This window comes from Onychomys torridus, chromosome 1 (genome assembly GCF_903995425.1).
Source record: "Onychomys torridus chromosome 1, mOncTor1.1, whole genome shotgun sequence".
NCBI lineage: Eukaryota > Metazoa > Chordata > Mammalia > Rodentia > Cricetidae > Onychomys > Onychomys torridus.
Genome location: NC_050443.1, coordinates 103,965,419 through 103,980,988, shown reverse-complemented (window position 1 = coordinate 103,980,988; position 15,570 = coordinate 103,965,419). Strand labels below are relative to the sequence as shown.

Below are 15,570 nucleotides of genomic sequence, written 5' to 3'. Positions count from 1 at the left end.
CCTGATTTATAGACACTAGTCAGGGAGAAAGTGAGAGACCTTTGAAACCTTGAAGCCCACCGACAAGGCCACACCTTCTAAGTCCTTCTCAAACCAGTTCCACTAACTGCTGAGCAAGCAAGCATTCAAACATACAAGCCTACTGGGGCTGTTCTCATTCAAACCACCACTTCCCCCTTTTCTTTCTTCAGTTAGAGTGTCAGCTGGATAGATAACCTTAAAAGTCACCACATGCTCATTAAAACAAAAAGTACAAAGAAGGTAGCAAAAAAGGGAGTGGGGTGTGTGTGTGTGTGTATGTGTATGTATGTGTGTATGTGAGTATGTACATACGTACATGCAGAGGAAAGAACCCAAAATCAGTACTTGTGTTCAAAATGTGGTAGTGATAATTTTCTTTGCTTGCTTTTTCTTCCTGTGTAGGGGTGCATGTGTGCCCATGTATTTGGTAGGCAGATGACAGACAACCTTGGGCACTGTTTCTCAGGCACCCTCCTGTAGCACGAATCTTAAAAGGTCTTATTAACAAAAACAAACCTGGAGCCAGGTATTTGGGGTGAATGACAGAAGATCAGAGAAGCAGAACAAACCATAGCCACCTCTCCTCACCAGTTCCTCGGCTGATCCTATTTCCTCAGACTGGAAGCCTCTATGTCTTCATCCAAATGCATTTCAGCTGAACTGTGCTGCTCGAAGCCTAAAAGCTTAACCAGGCCTAGTTCCTGGTTTTCACGCCTTATTTTCCTTTCTGCTTCCTGCCATCACTTCCTGGGATTTAAAGGCTTTTGTTACCACGTCTGGCTGTTTCCAGTGTGGCCTTGAATTTACAGAGATCCAGACAGATCTCCGCCTTTGGAATGTTAGGATTACAGGCGTGTGGGCCACCATTTTCTGGCCTCTATATCTAGTGGCTGTTCTGTTCTCTGACCCCAGATAAGTTTATTAGGGTACATTAGGGTACACAGTATTTTGGGGAACACAATACCACCACGCCCTTCCCCACTTACTGGTCTGGAACTCATCTTGGCTAGGTTGGCTGTCTTACTATCACAGATCCACTTGTCTGCTTCCCCAGCACTACAATTACAAGTGTGTGCCACCATGCCTAGCTGTGTGTGTGTGTGCGCGCGCGCGCGTGCACGTGTGTGTGTGTGTGTGTGTGTGTGTGTGTGTGTGTGTGTGTTGGTTCTGAGGACTGAACTCAGGTCTTCTGAGTAAGCTATCTTTCCAACCCTCTTTTTGAGACAGAGCTTTATTATGTGTGTAGTTCAGGCTGGCTTTCAGATGAGCCCTCCTCCCTTTAGTCTCTCAAATGCCCTTATAAAAGTAAGCTACCATGCCAAGGTATGTTGGGTTTTTTGAGGGAGGGGAAGGACATCATAATAGAAAAAAATAGTTACCGCCACTTAGGTTAAAAACAACTCTTTATTTTGAAACAATTATGTGCTCATAGGAAGTTGCAAAACTGGTGCAAAAAATCCTGTGTCTACTTTACCAGGTACCCCAGTGGTGTCCAAACCAGGAAATCAACATTTGATGTATTCCAGTTGTTATTGTGTGACTGTGTATGTGTTTGCTCATGTATTCATGGGTGTGCAAGTGTATGCATTGTATGCATATGTATTGCACAGTCCAGAGGCTGATGCTGGGTGCCTTCCTTAATTGCTCCCCAACCTTACTTTTTGAATTGGCACCTCTCATTAAACCTTGAGCTCACAGGTTAGGCTAGCCTGGCTGGCCAGCGGATCCCAGGGATCTTGTCTCCACCTCCTGCTGCTGAAATTATGCATGCACATTGCCGTGACTAGTGTGGTGTTTGAATGAGAACGGCCCCATAGGCTCATATTTGAATGTTTGGGTCCCAATTGGTGGACTGTTTAGGAAGGATTAAGAGGTGTGTCCTTGTTGGAGGAATTGTGTTAGATAGAATATTTCTAGATTTTAGTGCCTATTTTTATTTATTTTTTTCTTTTTTGAAACAGTCTTACTATGTAGCCCTAGCCTGGAATTCACTGTGTAGACCAGACTGCCCTCCAAATCACAGAGATGCCTTTGCTTTCTGAGTGCTGAGACAGAAGGTGTGGCCTATCATGCCCAGCTCTCATGGCCTTTTATAAATGGTGTTAGGATTTGTGTTGACTCAGGTTGTCTGGAGCAAGTAAGTCACTTAGCCGAACCAGTGAGTGTGCCTAGCCTAGAGGAGAGTGGTCTCCAAGCTTCATTCACTGGGCTGGGGAAGAATTACTGACTAGTCAGAGAAAGTTGAAGAGATACTTGATATGTCAGTCTGGGCACTGGACCGTGTGACATCTGTAATTGTTTGCTGACATTGGAAGTGAAGCAGAACAAGCACTGTCTGAATGGAGGAGATCCATCCAGCAAGGCTGCAGAGTCACATTCATCTGGCCTGCAGCTGTTGTTAATGCAAAGAGAGGAGGGATGAGAAGAAGCTTTGAACATTTTAGTTTCCTGCCAACTAGGTGCACACACCTATGATCCCAGTTTGCAGATGAGCCAGTGAGGTCTGAAGTTCAAGGCCAATTGAGTTCAAAGCAAGTTTGGCTAAATTAGGCATGGGAGAGTTGTGTCAGAGAAGGCTTTCTAAAGGAGGTGGTGTGTAGCTTGGATTTCAGAACAGATATGGAGTCTCTAGGCAGAGAGTGTGGGACTTTAGGGGCAGATGGTGTGGTGGGTACATGTGGAATAGGAAGCTAGATTGTGTATTTAGGGATGTTCATATGGACGAATAGAAATGTTGAACAGGGTTTCTGCTAGGCAGCACAGATGTTTGAAGGTGTGACCTGGCAAAACCCGTTAATAACTCAGGAATGGAGCCTTAGCCCTCATGATTACTCAGAAAATTGTTCATCTGAGTTCTGCAGTCTATTTAGGAAAAGAACTAAGTGATCTGCTAAGTATTTGCTTATTTTAGTTTTTTTTTTTTTTTTTTTTTTACAAATAATTTTAGATTTTTAGGATATTTCCTAAAGTCATTGAGGGTGTCTGTCTATATGCTTCTCTACAGAGTTACTGAAAACTGAGTCAGAGCCTTGCAGCAAAGACACCCTGAATGTTGATTTGTGACCCTCTTTAACCCAGTTTCTGCACCAACTTCATCCTGGTACTGATAGGCAATTGAAGCTGGTGCCGCTTATGATCTTATGGGACTCTGCCACCTCTTGATTTTGCTCAGTAGTTATACTGATTGCAAGTTATTTTGATCTCTAAAATATTTAATAGCTATTTTAGAAAACAAGAAATTACCACACCTGACTTAGGTAGCAATGTGTTTGTTTCCTTGTCTTGTTTTCTGTTCACTTTCTAAAGATTTTACTTATTTTTATTTTATATGCATTGGTGTTTTGCCTACATGTGTGTCTATGTGAGGGTGTCAGATTCCCTGGAACTGAAGTTTAGTCATGGGTGCTGGGAATTGAACCCAGGCCTCTGGAAGAGCAGCTAGTGATCTTCATTGCTGAGTCATCTCTCCAGCCCTCTGTTCACTTTCTAAGTGGTTGCTGTTGTACTATAAACTCACTTTCCCACTTCACAGTATAGGAGAAATCGTTAAATGTGCCCCAAGTATTTATGATGACTGTGTAGCATTGCATTGCATGGATTCTTAAGCAGTTAGAGTTTTGCCATAATAAACAATGTATGGTTAATGTCTTTGCAAAAAGCTTTTTCTGAATTTTAGAAGTTGCTTTAGGACAGATTCCCAGAAAGGCTTAGGGTATGGAGACTTTCCCTTTCCCCTTCCTCATAAACCTTTTATTTTGGGATACTTTTAAGTTCTTTTTTTTTTTTTTTTTTCCAAGACAGGGTTTCTCCTGTGTAGTCCTGACTGTCCTCTGGAACTTGCTTTGTAGACCAGGCTGGCCTCAGACTTACAGAGATCCATCTGCCTCCCAAGTGTTAGGATTAAAGGTGTGCGCCACCACGCCTGGTTTTAATTTTAAATTTAATATGAACATTTTTAAGGCACTTCATCATGTTTCCCAGGAAGTGCCAGCTCATTATTCCTTTCGGCTATTAATATACTCATGACATTGATAATCTTAAGGAAGAGCTACTAGCAAAGGTTAGTGGCTTATTAGTGTTCCTTAGTAGTATGCATATGTAGGAAAAGTTATTTCAGGTTAGTGTTTACTTTTCTGTTTATAGGAGGTAGCCCTCCTTTTTTGTTTGTTTGTTTTAGAGATGGATCTGTCTGTATAGTTCAAGCTAGCTTTCACCTTACAGTCCTACCTCGTCTCAAGCACTGGGTTACAGGTGTACACACCATCATGCCTACCATAACACTTGACATCCTTTGAAGTGTGCCAAATTAGGTGACATAGGACAGGGAGTGCAAGCTCACTAGTAGATCACCTGTGTGGCATGCCTGGAGTTCAGTTCTCAATGTCACCATCAACAGCAAAACATGACAGTGGGTACATTTTGAGCTGTAGAGTTTCAAGAGTTTTTTCATTACTCCAGAAGAAGTCCTGTATCCACTTAGTTCTCTGTCTGTCTGTTTTCTCCAAGGCCCTGGCTTTTGTGCCTATAAATATGCTTTCTGTGGATATTTTATATAAATGAAATCATACAATATGTGACCACCCAGTTTTTTTTTTCTCTTTGGGGGTCTCACTTGTGTTGCCTAGGCTGGCCTTGAACTCCTGGGGCATCAGCCTCCCAGCACCTAGGACTGCGTAAGTATCTCTTCTAAACCATATAAAAGATTATTTATAAGATTACATTTGAATCATAAGTCTATTATAGTTAGGAAATTGGTAATCTGTTTTTGTCAGCAGTCTGGAATTCTGGAAACGTAGTTGGGAAGGCTGCCTCAGGCTGTATCGTGGGGAAGAAGTCGTTTTTTTAGTTTCTAGTAGAGGACCAATGACTGTGGGGCCTGAGGTAAGAAGGAATCTGAGACTGGGGCAAAGGTAGCAACAGTGTGCTGCTTTTGAGTAAAATGGCAGTGCTTGTCATGCTGGGGGTAAGTAGGAACCTTCTAGACATTGCCCTTGATTTGAAGTGTGATATGGAGAACAGGCAGGCGTTTCCTTCTGTGCTATCAAAAATAGTCAACCTGCCGGGCGGTGGTGGTGCACACCTTTAATCTCAGCACTCAGGAGGCAGGGGCAGGTGGATCTCTGGCTTTGAGGCCAGCCTGGTCTACAAAGTGAGTTCCAGGACAGCCAGGACTGTTACACAGAGAAACCCTGTTCAAAACAAACAAACAAACAAACAAACAAACAAACAAAAATAGACAACCTAAAAACAAGTGAGTAGCCTCTCTTCAGGTGGTTCCACCAGGGATAGTGAGAGGAGGTAACAGTGGAAGGTTTTTTTCTACCTTGTATTTTATTATTTGAATATTATAAAATATTGAATTTTGGACATACTATTACTGTTCAAAAACATTGAATCTATAATAAGAAACCAGAAAGTGATAGAACAGATAATTCACACACACAAAAATGAGTAAGTTTGGGCCACTACTTAACATGTAAGACCTTAGAAAATTGGGGAAGAGTGGTCAGGGATGACGTGCAATCAGAGGTGCTCCTGAGCATGTGTTTCTCCGTTTGAAATTTTCATGGGGGTCCCTTAGTGTTATGGAAGGGAGTATTGTATTTTAGGTAAATGGTTCTTGTTCTTTAGGTAGGTTCCTCCCGCTTCCCAAATGGGAACGAGCCATCATAATTTTGCAATACACCACTAAAATGGAGGGTTTGATACAATGGGGGAGGGGTATTTCTGGAGCCAAATGATGACATGTAGTCAATTCATACATCGTGGAGTCAGTGTCTTTTTTTTTCTTTTCTTTTTCTTTTTGTTTTTCAGACAGGGTTTCTCTGTGTAGCTGTGTGCCTTTCCTGGAACTCACTCTGTAGTCCAGGCTGGCCTCGAACTCACAGAGATCTGCCTGGCACTGCCTCCCGAGTGCTGGGATTAAAGGCGTTCGCCACCACCTGGCTCAGTGTCTTCTTTTGATTAATTCATTAATGGTTTTCTCAGAGCCGGATCCCCTGGGAGGTAAAGGTGGAGGTGTGAATCCGAAAAGCCGGAAGCTGGGATGTGTCCTAGGCATTTCTAAAGTACTGTTCCTTTATGTGCTAGTGACTCCACTAATGGGCTGGCTTTAGTATGGCTCTGGTCACCAGAAAAACCAGGAGGATTAGAGGGTTGGGAATTTAAAGTCCTCAGCCTTGGGGCTGGGGTTGAAGTTGCCAACAGTGGCCAGTGGTCTAGATGTTGAGAGTTTCACCATAGCTAACCCAAGTGTCTGGAGGGTAGCACATGATGGGAGGGCAATTGAGCTTTGAAGTTCTTCTTGATACCTCATTTGGTACATGTCTTCACTTGTACACTTTGTAAGTTCTATATAATGTGCTAAGTCCCTGCAAATTGTCCTGTGACTTCTACACACCCTGGTAAAATGCTTGTGCGCGCGTGCTCTCTCTCTCTCTCTCTCTCTCTCTCTCTCTCTCTCTCTCTCACACACACACACACACACACACACACACACACACACACACACACACACACACACACACACACACACACACACACACACACAAATAAATATAGATATCCAGTTCCCAGGTATTTGGCTGTATATTCTCCATATATTGCCTTCATACCTTTGTGAACAATTAATTTTATATTTGTATGTATTAACTATTACCAGCCTATAGTGTCCTATTGAAATGTGAGTCTGTCCTTTTTTATTGCCATACTCTCTGAGGACTACTAAAGATTGTGATTTTTTTTCCTTGGGAAAAATACAGCTGGTAAACACCAGTATCTCCTGAGTGTTGTGAGCCTCTTTTGGAGTATTATTCAAGCTGAAGGAAGAGGTTAGGGGAACCTAGATTTACAGCCGGGTAGTCAGAAGTACTGAACACAACAGCCTGGGTCGCAGTGAGTAGTGTAAGAGGTGCTCTGGTGAGATAGCCCTGGGTCTGTGTAGTGTGATTCAGGGATTGTGGGGGAAGACTGAAGAGATGGCCCAGCAGAGTTTTTAGCCCCTGCAGCCCAAGTGGTGGAAAGTGAGGACTCCATAGCTTGTCCCCTGACTTCCACATGTGTGCTGTGGCTTGTGCCCATCATCCAGTAGCTATAATTTAAAAATTAAAGACAAACAAAAAAGAAATGTCAAGCAGGTTTTGATCTTAGAATCATGGACATAGTTCTAAACTCTTCTGTGTCAAACAGATGGGATTCTAGAGGGTACGGGCTGCTATTTATGTACTTGATTTTGAACCCTGGTGGGTAACTAAAATGACAGTGGAGGGCTAGAGATGGCTCTGTGGGGGAAAGGTGAACCTCCACATGGACCCTACGAACAGCCAAGTGAGGGGAGGAAGGAAACATGGATAGTGCCAATATTACAGCATACTTTTGTATATTACAGAAGTTAAAGATTAAAAAAAAAATACTTTTTTTTTTTAAAAGACAGGTTCTCACTCTAGCCCAGGCTGGCTTAGACCTCATTATGTCTCAGACCTGTCTTAGCCTCCTAGTACTGAAGTTATAGGTGTGAACTTTCATGTCGAGTTTAAAAAGTATAGTTTTCAGGGAGCTGGTTCAGTAGGTGAGAGTGATCTGCTAGCATGAGGACTGAGTTCGAAACCTCAGCACCCACATAAAAGCTGTCCATGGCTCTGCATGCCTGAAACCCTAGCACCAAAGACAAATGGATCCCAAGAGCTCACCTAGCTAGCCTAACTAATAACCCAGTGAGCTGGTTCAGCGAGACACCACGACCACGGCAACTCTTATAAGAGAAAGCATTTAATTGGGCTGTGCTTACAGTGTTAGAGGTCAGTCAGTTGTCATCATGGCAGGGAGCATGGTGGCATTCATGGCCCTGGAACAGAGCTACATCCTGATCCGAAGCCTGACTGGGTTGGCATGGGCTTTTGAAACCTTGAAGCCTACCCCCAGTGGTACACCTCCTCCAATATGGCTACACCTACTAATCCTTCTAATCTTTTGAAAAAGTTCCACTTCCTGGTGACTAAGCATTCATATGTATGAGCTTATAGGGGCCATTCTTTTTTTTTGAGACAGGGTTTCTCTGTGTAGCTTTGCGCCTTTCCTGGAACTTACTTGGTAGCCCAGGCTGGCCTCGAACTCACAGAGATCCACCTGGCTCTGCCTCCTGAGTGCTGGGATTAAAGGCGTGTGCCACCACCGCCTGGCCGGGGCCATTCTTATTCAAACCACCACAGACCCTGTCTCAGGGCAATTAAGAAGAGGACACCAAGTGTCCTGTTCTGCTTTGGCCTCTGCATGTGCACATCTGGTTACACTAACTCACACTCTCGTGTGCATGCAGCAACTCCAACACATCACACACCTCTCTCCCCCTAGTTCTAGCTTATTATTTTTTGAAACCAAGTCTCTTACTGATTCTGGAACTCATCTTTTTGGCCAGGCTGGCCAACCAATGAACTATCTCCAGGCCCCCCACTCCCAATCCCCTCCCAAGTTGGACTTGAGTTACAGACATACTGCAGCCTACTTTTTACATGGGTGCTGGGAATCCAAACTCAGGTCCATGTGTGTATGCAGCATGCACCTTGCCAACTAAGCCATTTCCCCAATTCCCTCCAAGTCATAGTTCTTAATGAGCAAAAACCAGTTAGCTAGAACACATGGATCCCCTGGCTAGAGTTGCTGTGCAAACTTGTCCCTCTGTGGGTGATCTGTGTGACGGCAGGAACTGTCAGAGTCCCCAGCCACTGAGTACAGACCTTCTGCTCATGCAGTACCCTCTCTCTTCTTGTGGAATGTGATGGCACCTAGTCCCTCAGCAGATGCTACTGTGGTGTCATTGTCTTGACTTGAAAGCCTTCACAGATGTGACTGAGCATCAATAAACAATAAATATTAGGATGGTGCTGGGTGTAGTCAGAGGAATAAACTGGTGACAACTTTGGGACATTGTCTTCATAGAAGCAAGTGAAGAGACTGGGGATGGAGTTCAGTGGAGGAGCGCTTGCCTGGTGTATGTAAGGCCCCGGGTTCAAACAGATGAAATAAAGTGCAATAAGAATGTTCACATGAAGTTCACATAAAAGAAATCTTCAGTGAGGGAGAGTTTGTTCTTAATCAACACTTGCACACTGAGATATATTCCTGATTGTCATTCATACCAGAGTGCTTTGGAGGCCAGCAAGATTTCCTTAAAAGATAACTAAGCTTGAATCAGTGGACTAACTTTAGTCTGTCTTTTTCTCTTTCAGTGGAAGCCCTGGTGCTCATCAAATCTGCTGGCTTGTGTAGACAGTTTCCTTTCTGTGTCCTTTCATTCTTGCTGTGGTCTACATGTGGCCTTCTGTCTCCCATGTGGGAGGAGCATGGAATATATTCTTTTGGGCCTGCTCTACCTTTGTTCAGGAGTGACTTCTCTTGATGTACTGGGGAAAACATCACACTGTGGGTCCACTGCCAGGTATGAAGTCATGCATCCATGCATCAGAACCCTGCCTAGCTTTGTGCTAGACCTCTTACTGCCCGGTACTCAGCTGTGCCTTGCATCTTTGCTGAGGTTAGAACCAGCCCTCTTCTCTAGGCTGGGGGTGGGGTAGTAAAACCAGTTCTGAATGAGGAGGAGGCAGGTGGCTCTGCCATTGAAAACAGTAGACTTTGACCTGTACTTTGGATCTTGAGATACAAAGCCACTGGGTAGATCTTTGAGGAGCAAGGTCGTGATTACACTCCCTATTTCACGGCAGTCTCTTTGACCATTGGGAGACTTTTGCCAAAATCAAGCAGGTGCTATTTTAGTTGTTAGTTAAAGTGTAAAGTCTGGTAGTGTTTAGGATGAAGGTGTGTATGGGTTTTACAAAAGAGACTTCTGTTAGATAGGACAGTTAGTTAAAGTGTGAAGTCTGGTAGTAGTTTAGGATGAAGGTGTGTATGGGTTTTACAAAAGAGACTTCTGTTAGATAGGATAGTTGGTAACAGCAATTGAAATTGTTTGCATGGGAACAATGTTGTTGGTAGTTTTTCTTGATTGCAGAGTTGCAGTGTGCTCTTATTGTGGTGATCTACTAATGTCACATTCGTTACCTGATTACATTCTGTGCAGTGTCTTCAAACACTTCTTCAGCAGAAGAACACTTGTCAGCAGAACACTTGTGGAGGAGCCATCACTGGATAGGCGCTCTGGCGTCCTGCTCCATGTCTTGACTAATAACTAGGTATCTGTGGGTAAACAGCTGCCTGGACTTGATTTCCTTTCTGCCAGTGCAAGGTTGGACTTGCTGTTCACTGGGGATATTTTTTCTGTCTTAAGATTCTTAGTCCTGCTTTGGAATTGCTGGATAGCATCTTTGTGTTAATGTATTAGTAAGTGTCGTAAGTGTCATTGGGATTTAATTGATTAGACATGTAGGCACATATACCCGTGTTCTGGGATGTGTATCTGGGAAAGAGAAGCAGAGGGGATGATGAAGAGAATGCATTTTTGTACACTTTTCTTACAGAATAACTGTTTATCATTCTTTTTTTGTCTGCCTAATTGAAGTTCTCTGGGTATGTGTATATAAAAATAAAATTTATGTAGTGTATTATATTTTAGCTTTCAGTGGATATGGTTGTTGCCCAAACAGGAGATGCTAACATTTTTAACATCTAAGCCATATAATATTGTTATTTTGAAAGACAGTGGGTGAAATCGACCTCGTCTCTGAATGAGTTAATCTCTTCCTATTGCACCCCCACTCCTTTCCCTTTCTCTTTCTCTTTAAGGGAGTTTTTTCATTTCCTCTTTAGTGGAGTTTTTTGTTTCCTCTGTAAGGGAATTTTTTTTCTTTAAGGGCCTCTATCATCTCCTTAAAGTCATTTTTAGGGTTGATTTCTTCTGATTCTTCTGCCTTGGTATGTTTAGGTCTTGCAGGTGTAGAATCACTAGGTTGTGATGCTATCATATAGGTCTTCATGTTGTAGCCTGTGTTTTTGCACTGGTGTCTACTCATCTATTCCTTTGCTTGGTGCAGGTGGTGTCTGTGTCTGAGGGTGCCTCTCTTGCTCTAATTGTTAGTCTTGGTTCACTAGGAGTTCTTGGTTAAATTGGTGCTGTTGGGCTCTGTTTCTTCGGGAGCAGCTTAGTCCAATCAGTGTTAGTGGGTTCTGTCTCAGGGAGCAGTTGTTCCCAGTTGGTGCAGGGTGTGCTTATGGTTTCAGTGATTGTTAGGTTCGTAGGGGTTGGTTTTTTTGTTTGATTTTTGTTTTTCGTTTTTTGTTTTTTTGTGTGTGTTTCTTTTTGGTGGGGGAGCAGGGAAAGGTAGCTGTCTGGTCCCTGGGACTCTGATGGGTAGGGCCTAGGGGCTAGAGACCTGGTCTGCTGGTCTGGAGATGGGAACTTTCCTGTTCCCAGTCAGTGTAGTGTAGGTCTATGATTCTGGTGATCTGGTTCGGTGGCTGGGTGGCGCCTTCTTTTGTGTTCTCAGGTCACGTTTTGCTCATTTGTCAACTCCTCAGCTGCTCTTGTTTTCTTAGACTGCAGACTGCAGGATTCTGAATCCTCTCCAGGATGGATTTCAGCTGAGCAGGGTAGTCTCAGCAACGCCTCCAAGTTGTTGGGTTTCGCTGCATCGGCCTCAGACAGTGTTCAGATCTGTTCTGGTCTCATCCCACGGAAATGGTCTTGTCCCCCGGAGATGGCTCCTTTCCCGGGTGCTGGGATTAAAGGCATCCCTGTTCCAAGCTCTTGATTAAGAGCTTGTTTTCACTAACTCCTCAGCCCCCTTTCTCTTTCTCATTTGCAAAGCCACTATGGAGCAGTGAGGACCCAGGGGAAGATAATGGTCCAACAGAAGATTCAAAACTTTGTTAGTGGGGCTGGAGAGGTGGCTCAGCAGTTAAGAACCCTTACTGCTCTTCCAGAGGACCTGAGTTTGACTTCCAGCACCCACATGGTGGCTCACAACCATCTGGAACTTCAGTTCCAGAGGATCTGATGGCCTCTTCAGGCACTGCATGAATGTGGTACTCAGACATGTAGACAAAACACCCACACACATGAAATGAAAACAAACGAAAGCACCTTGTTAGTCCTTGTTTCGTTATCACATACACTAAAATTGGAACGATACCAAGAATAGCATGGCCCCCATGCAAGGAGGACATGCATTCCTCAGGCATTCCATATAAAAGGAATCACCTTCTTAAAGGGGCTGGAGAGAGTGGTTAAGGGCTCTTGCTGTTCTTCCAGAAGACCCTAGTTTAGTTTCCAACACCCAGGCCAGGTGTACAATTGCTAGAAACTTCAGTTCCAGAGGACCTGACACTCTCTTACTGGCCTCCTGTAGGCACTTGTGTCTGTGTACAATAAAAATCTTAAAAACAACAAAAAGAACATCCCATGGGTTGGAGAGATAGTTCAGTGGTTAGGAGCACTTGCTATTGTGGAAGAACCAGGTTCAGTTCCTAGCACTCACATGGCGACCCTCAAATGCCTGTAACTTCAGTTTGAGGGCATTTGACACTATCTTCTGGCCTCTGGGAACTAGGCACACATGTGCATGTTCATACGTGGAGGCAAAACACTCATACACAAAAATAAAAATGAATCTTAAGAATCATCACCTTGCTAAAGCTAGGCATGTTTGTGTACACTTGCAGTTCCAGTACTTGGGAAGCTGATGCAAGAGGTTCATATGTTCTAGGCCAGCCTGGACTACACAGTGAGACTGAAAACAAACAAATCCTAGCACTAGGGAGGCAGAGGCAGGTGGATCTCTTGAGTTTGAGGCAAGCCAGGACTACAGAGTGAAACTGTCTGAAAACAAAAACCCATAACATGAAATAATCCTTGTTAGTTGGAAGTTATTTCCAGCTAACAGAGATTGCAACTAGTAGGCTCAGACAAGCCTATGAACACTTTTGATGTTTGCTTTGTGGTCTGTTCTCTGTCACAGGCACGTGTATAAATATACTGTGACACATGCTCTTTTTCTGAAGTATGTGGTATAGTTCTTAGTGAAGTTAGTCTCTTGCATAAACCTGTTTCTGTGCAGTTAGCAGCTTCAGTTCATTTAAATTGGTTCACTACTTTAATCTGCCAACAGTGGGGCTGAAGAGGCCCAGTGGGTTAAGTGCTTGCCATGGGCCTGAGTCAGAGCTCCGACCTGCAGTAAAAGCATGGTGTAGCAGTGTGTGTGTAACTCTGGTGCTAGGGAGATGGAGAAGGAGGATCCCTGGGCTTATTGGCTAGCTTAGCCTAAAGGTGAGCTGTAGGTTCAGTGAGAAACCATGTATCAAGAAATAAAGTGGAGAACTGGCTCACTGGGCAAGGTATTTGCTGCCAAGCCTGACAACCTGATTTCTATCCTCAGATCCCACATAGTGGGAGGAGAAAATGAATTCCCAGAAACTGTCCTCTGACCTATTCCTGCATACTGTGGCATATATGCACACATGTGTACACACACACACACACACTAAAAAAAAAACAAAAAAAAAAAACCAAACACTGAAAGTAGAGAATAAGAAAGGAAGATACCTCCTATCAATCTCTTGCCTAAAGATGGACACCTGTATATACACTTGAGCTATGTAACACACACACACACACACACCCCTGCAATCACTATTTTGGTTTTGTCGGTAGGTTTTGTCCCCCTCCCCTCCCATTCAGGATCCAGTCTTGGATCAAGTGTAGCATTTACTTCTCATGAGCCTTTAGTCCACCTTAGATTTTTTTTTAAACCATTATACTTGCACATTGGTAGCTAGTTGGTTGTGCTTGTTTTTATGTATTGTCCAGTAGTACATGAGCAAGTTTTCCCAGCAGAAAATGTATTGTCCTCTGTCTACAAAGATGTTTACTCTAGTTGGTCTCCATGGGCATAGAATATGCCACTTTGACGACTTTAATCAGTCCCACAGTGAGACCAGTGGAACTTTCCAGCTCAGACACTTGGCATTCTTCTTGCTTCTAGCACCTAGTCCTCAGCAGTAATTGATCTCTTCTGTTCATGGAAGAGACAGACTCTGACTGGGTGCCTTGTATAAACCTAAGAAACACTAGAGGAATGGTCTGCCACTTATCTTTGTGGAAGTTTTAGTCTGAAGCTGAAGAGTGGGTTTAGATGGAGCCAGAATATGTGTGTGTGTGTGTGTGTGTGTGTGTGTGTGTGTGTGTGTTTTCTGAGACGGTTTCTCTGTGTAGTTTTGGTGCCTGTCCTGGATCTCATCTGTAGACCAGGCTGGCCTTGAACTCACAGAGATCCTCCTGGCTTGGCCTCCTGAGTGCTGGGATTAAAGGTGTGCGCCACCACCGCCCGGCCAGAATGTGTTCCTTAATCATAAGGATCTGCACAAAAATTCTGTCTAGTTATGTCTGTAATTGTTCCCAAAGGGCAAATACTGTTGAGCTTTGAACTGTAGGCAGACAAGGAGCCTTCCGAGGCAGATGGGTCACTTTGCTCTTTGGTTCCAGGTGATGTTCATAGTGTGGTGTGCAAGCCTTTGTCCTGGCTGCATGTTTCTTTAACTGTTGAAGCAGTGGTGAAGATGGAAGAGCGGTAATACTGTGTGATAGAATGTAGATTAATATAAATGGGTTAATTTAAGTTATAAGAGCTAGTTAGGAACAAGCCTAAGCTATAGGACAAGCTTTCATAATTAATAAGTCTGTGTCATTATTTGGGAACTGGCTGGTGGGGCAGATAAAGACTTGTTATAGCTATGTTCAGAGGTTTATTTCTGTGGTAATTCTAGATTGTTAAATTGTCAGTCAATACCATACTCTTCTAAGACTGGCTAAAAATCCAGCACCACCTAGAGTGCTGGCCAATCCTTACAGAGGGCTTTTTCCGAGTCTCTGAGTGTGAATGTGAGCTCTTCTGACTACTAGATTAGCAAGGTTCATTGGCTTACTTAGAAAGAAACAACAATGAGATTTCTAGTTCAACAAGATGTGTTCAGTTTGGGTTTTAGAAATGAAAGCACCTGTAAGTTCTGCTTCTGAGGAGCAGCAAGGCCTGAATAAAGGGGGGGTTTTGGAAGGTGTGTCTCTTGGGACTAGAGCTTCCTTCCTGCTCTTTGCTACTTTCTAGCTTTTTGAACATGGCAGCACTGCAGAACTGGTATGGGGACGGGGCATCCTCACGTTGATTGCCATGTGTGTTACTTTACGCTTTGGATCTTAACGTATGCGCAGGCATACAGCCAAAGACACCCTTTTCTTGCTTGTTTTATTTTCTGTAGTTAAAGTGTGTAAGGAAGGAGTGTTCATTTGAGAGTGGAGATTTCTGTGGTAATTATGTTGTCTTTGAGAGAATGTTTACTTGAGATTGAATGTCTTGCTAATTCTGTATACTTTTTGTTTGTTTGTTTTTGTTTTGAGACAGGGTTTCCCTGTGCAGCTTTGAGCCTTTCCTGGATCTCGCTCTGTAGACCAGGCTGGCCTGGAACTTACAGAGATCCGCCTGGCTCTGCCTCCCGAGTGCTGGGATTAAAGGCGTGCGCCACCACCGCCCGGCCCCTGTATACTTTTGAACCTTGGTTGGCATGTAGTGTGGGAACTGTGACATTATCAGTGAGGCTGTAATCCTATAG

At 43.7% G+C, this 15,570-nt stretch overlaps 1 protein-coding gene across 3 annotated transcripts in view; it reads left to right on the top strand.

Moving 5' to 3' along the window:
• The window catches only part of Xpo6 (exportin 6), a 112,521-nt gene that overhangs the window by 13,042 nt on the left and 83,909 nt on the right, over positions 1–15,570 (top strand). Inside the window, exon 2 of one of the 3 annotated variants that reach the window (XM_036191744.1) lies at positions 9,246–9,454. The exons of the other annotated variants lie outside the window; for them this stretch is intronic. The gene's annotated coding sequence lies outside the window, so the exon portion shown is untranslated. The remainder of the gene's footprint in view (positions 1–9,245; positions 9,455–15,570) is intronic. 3 annotated transcript variants of the gene reach the window in all.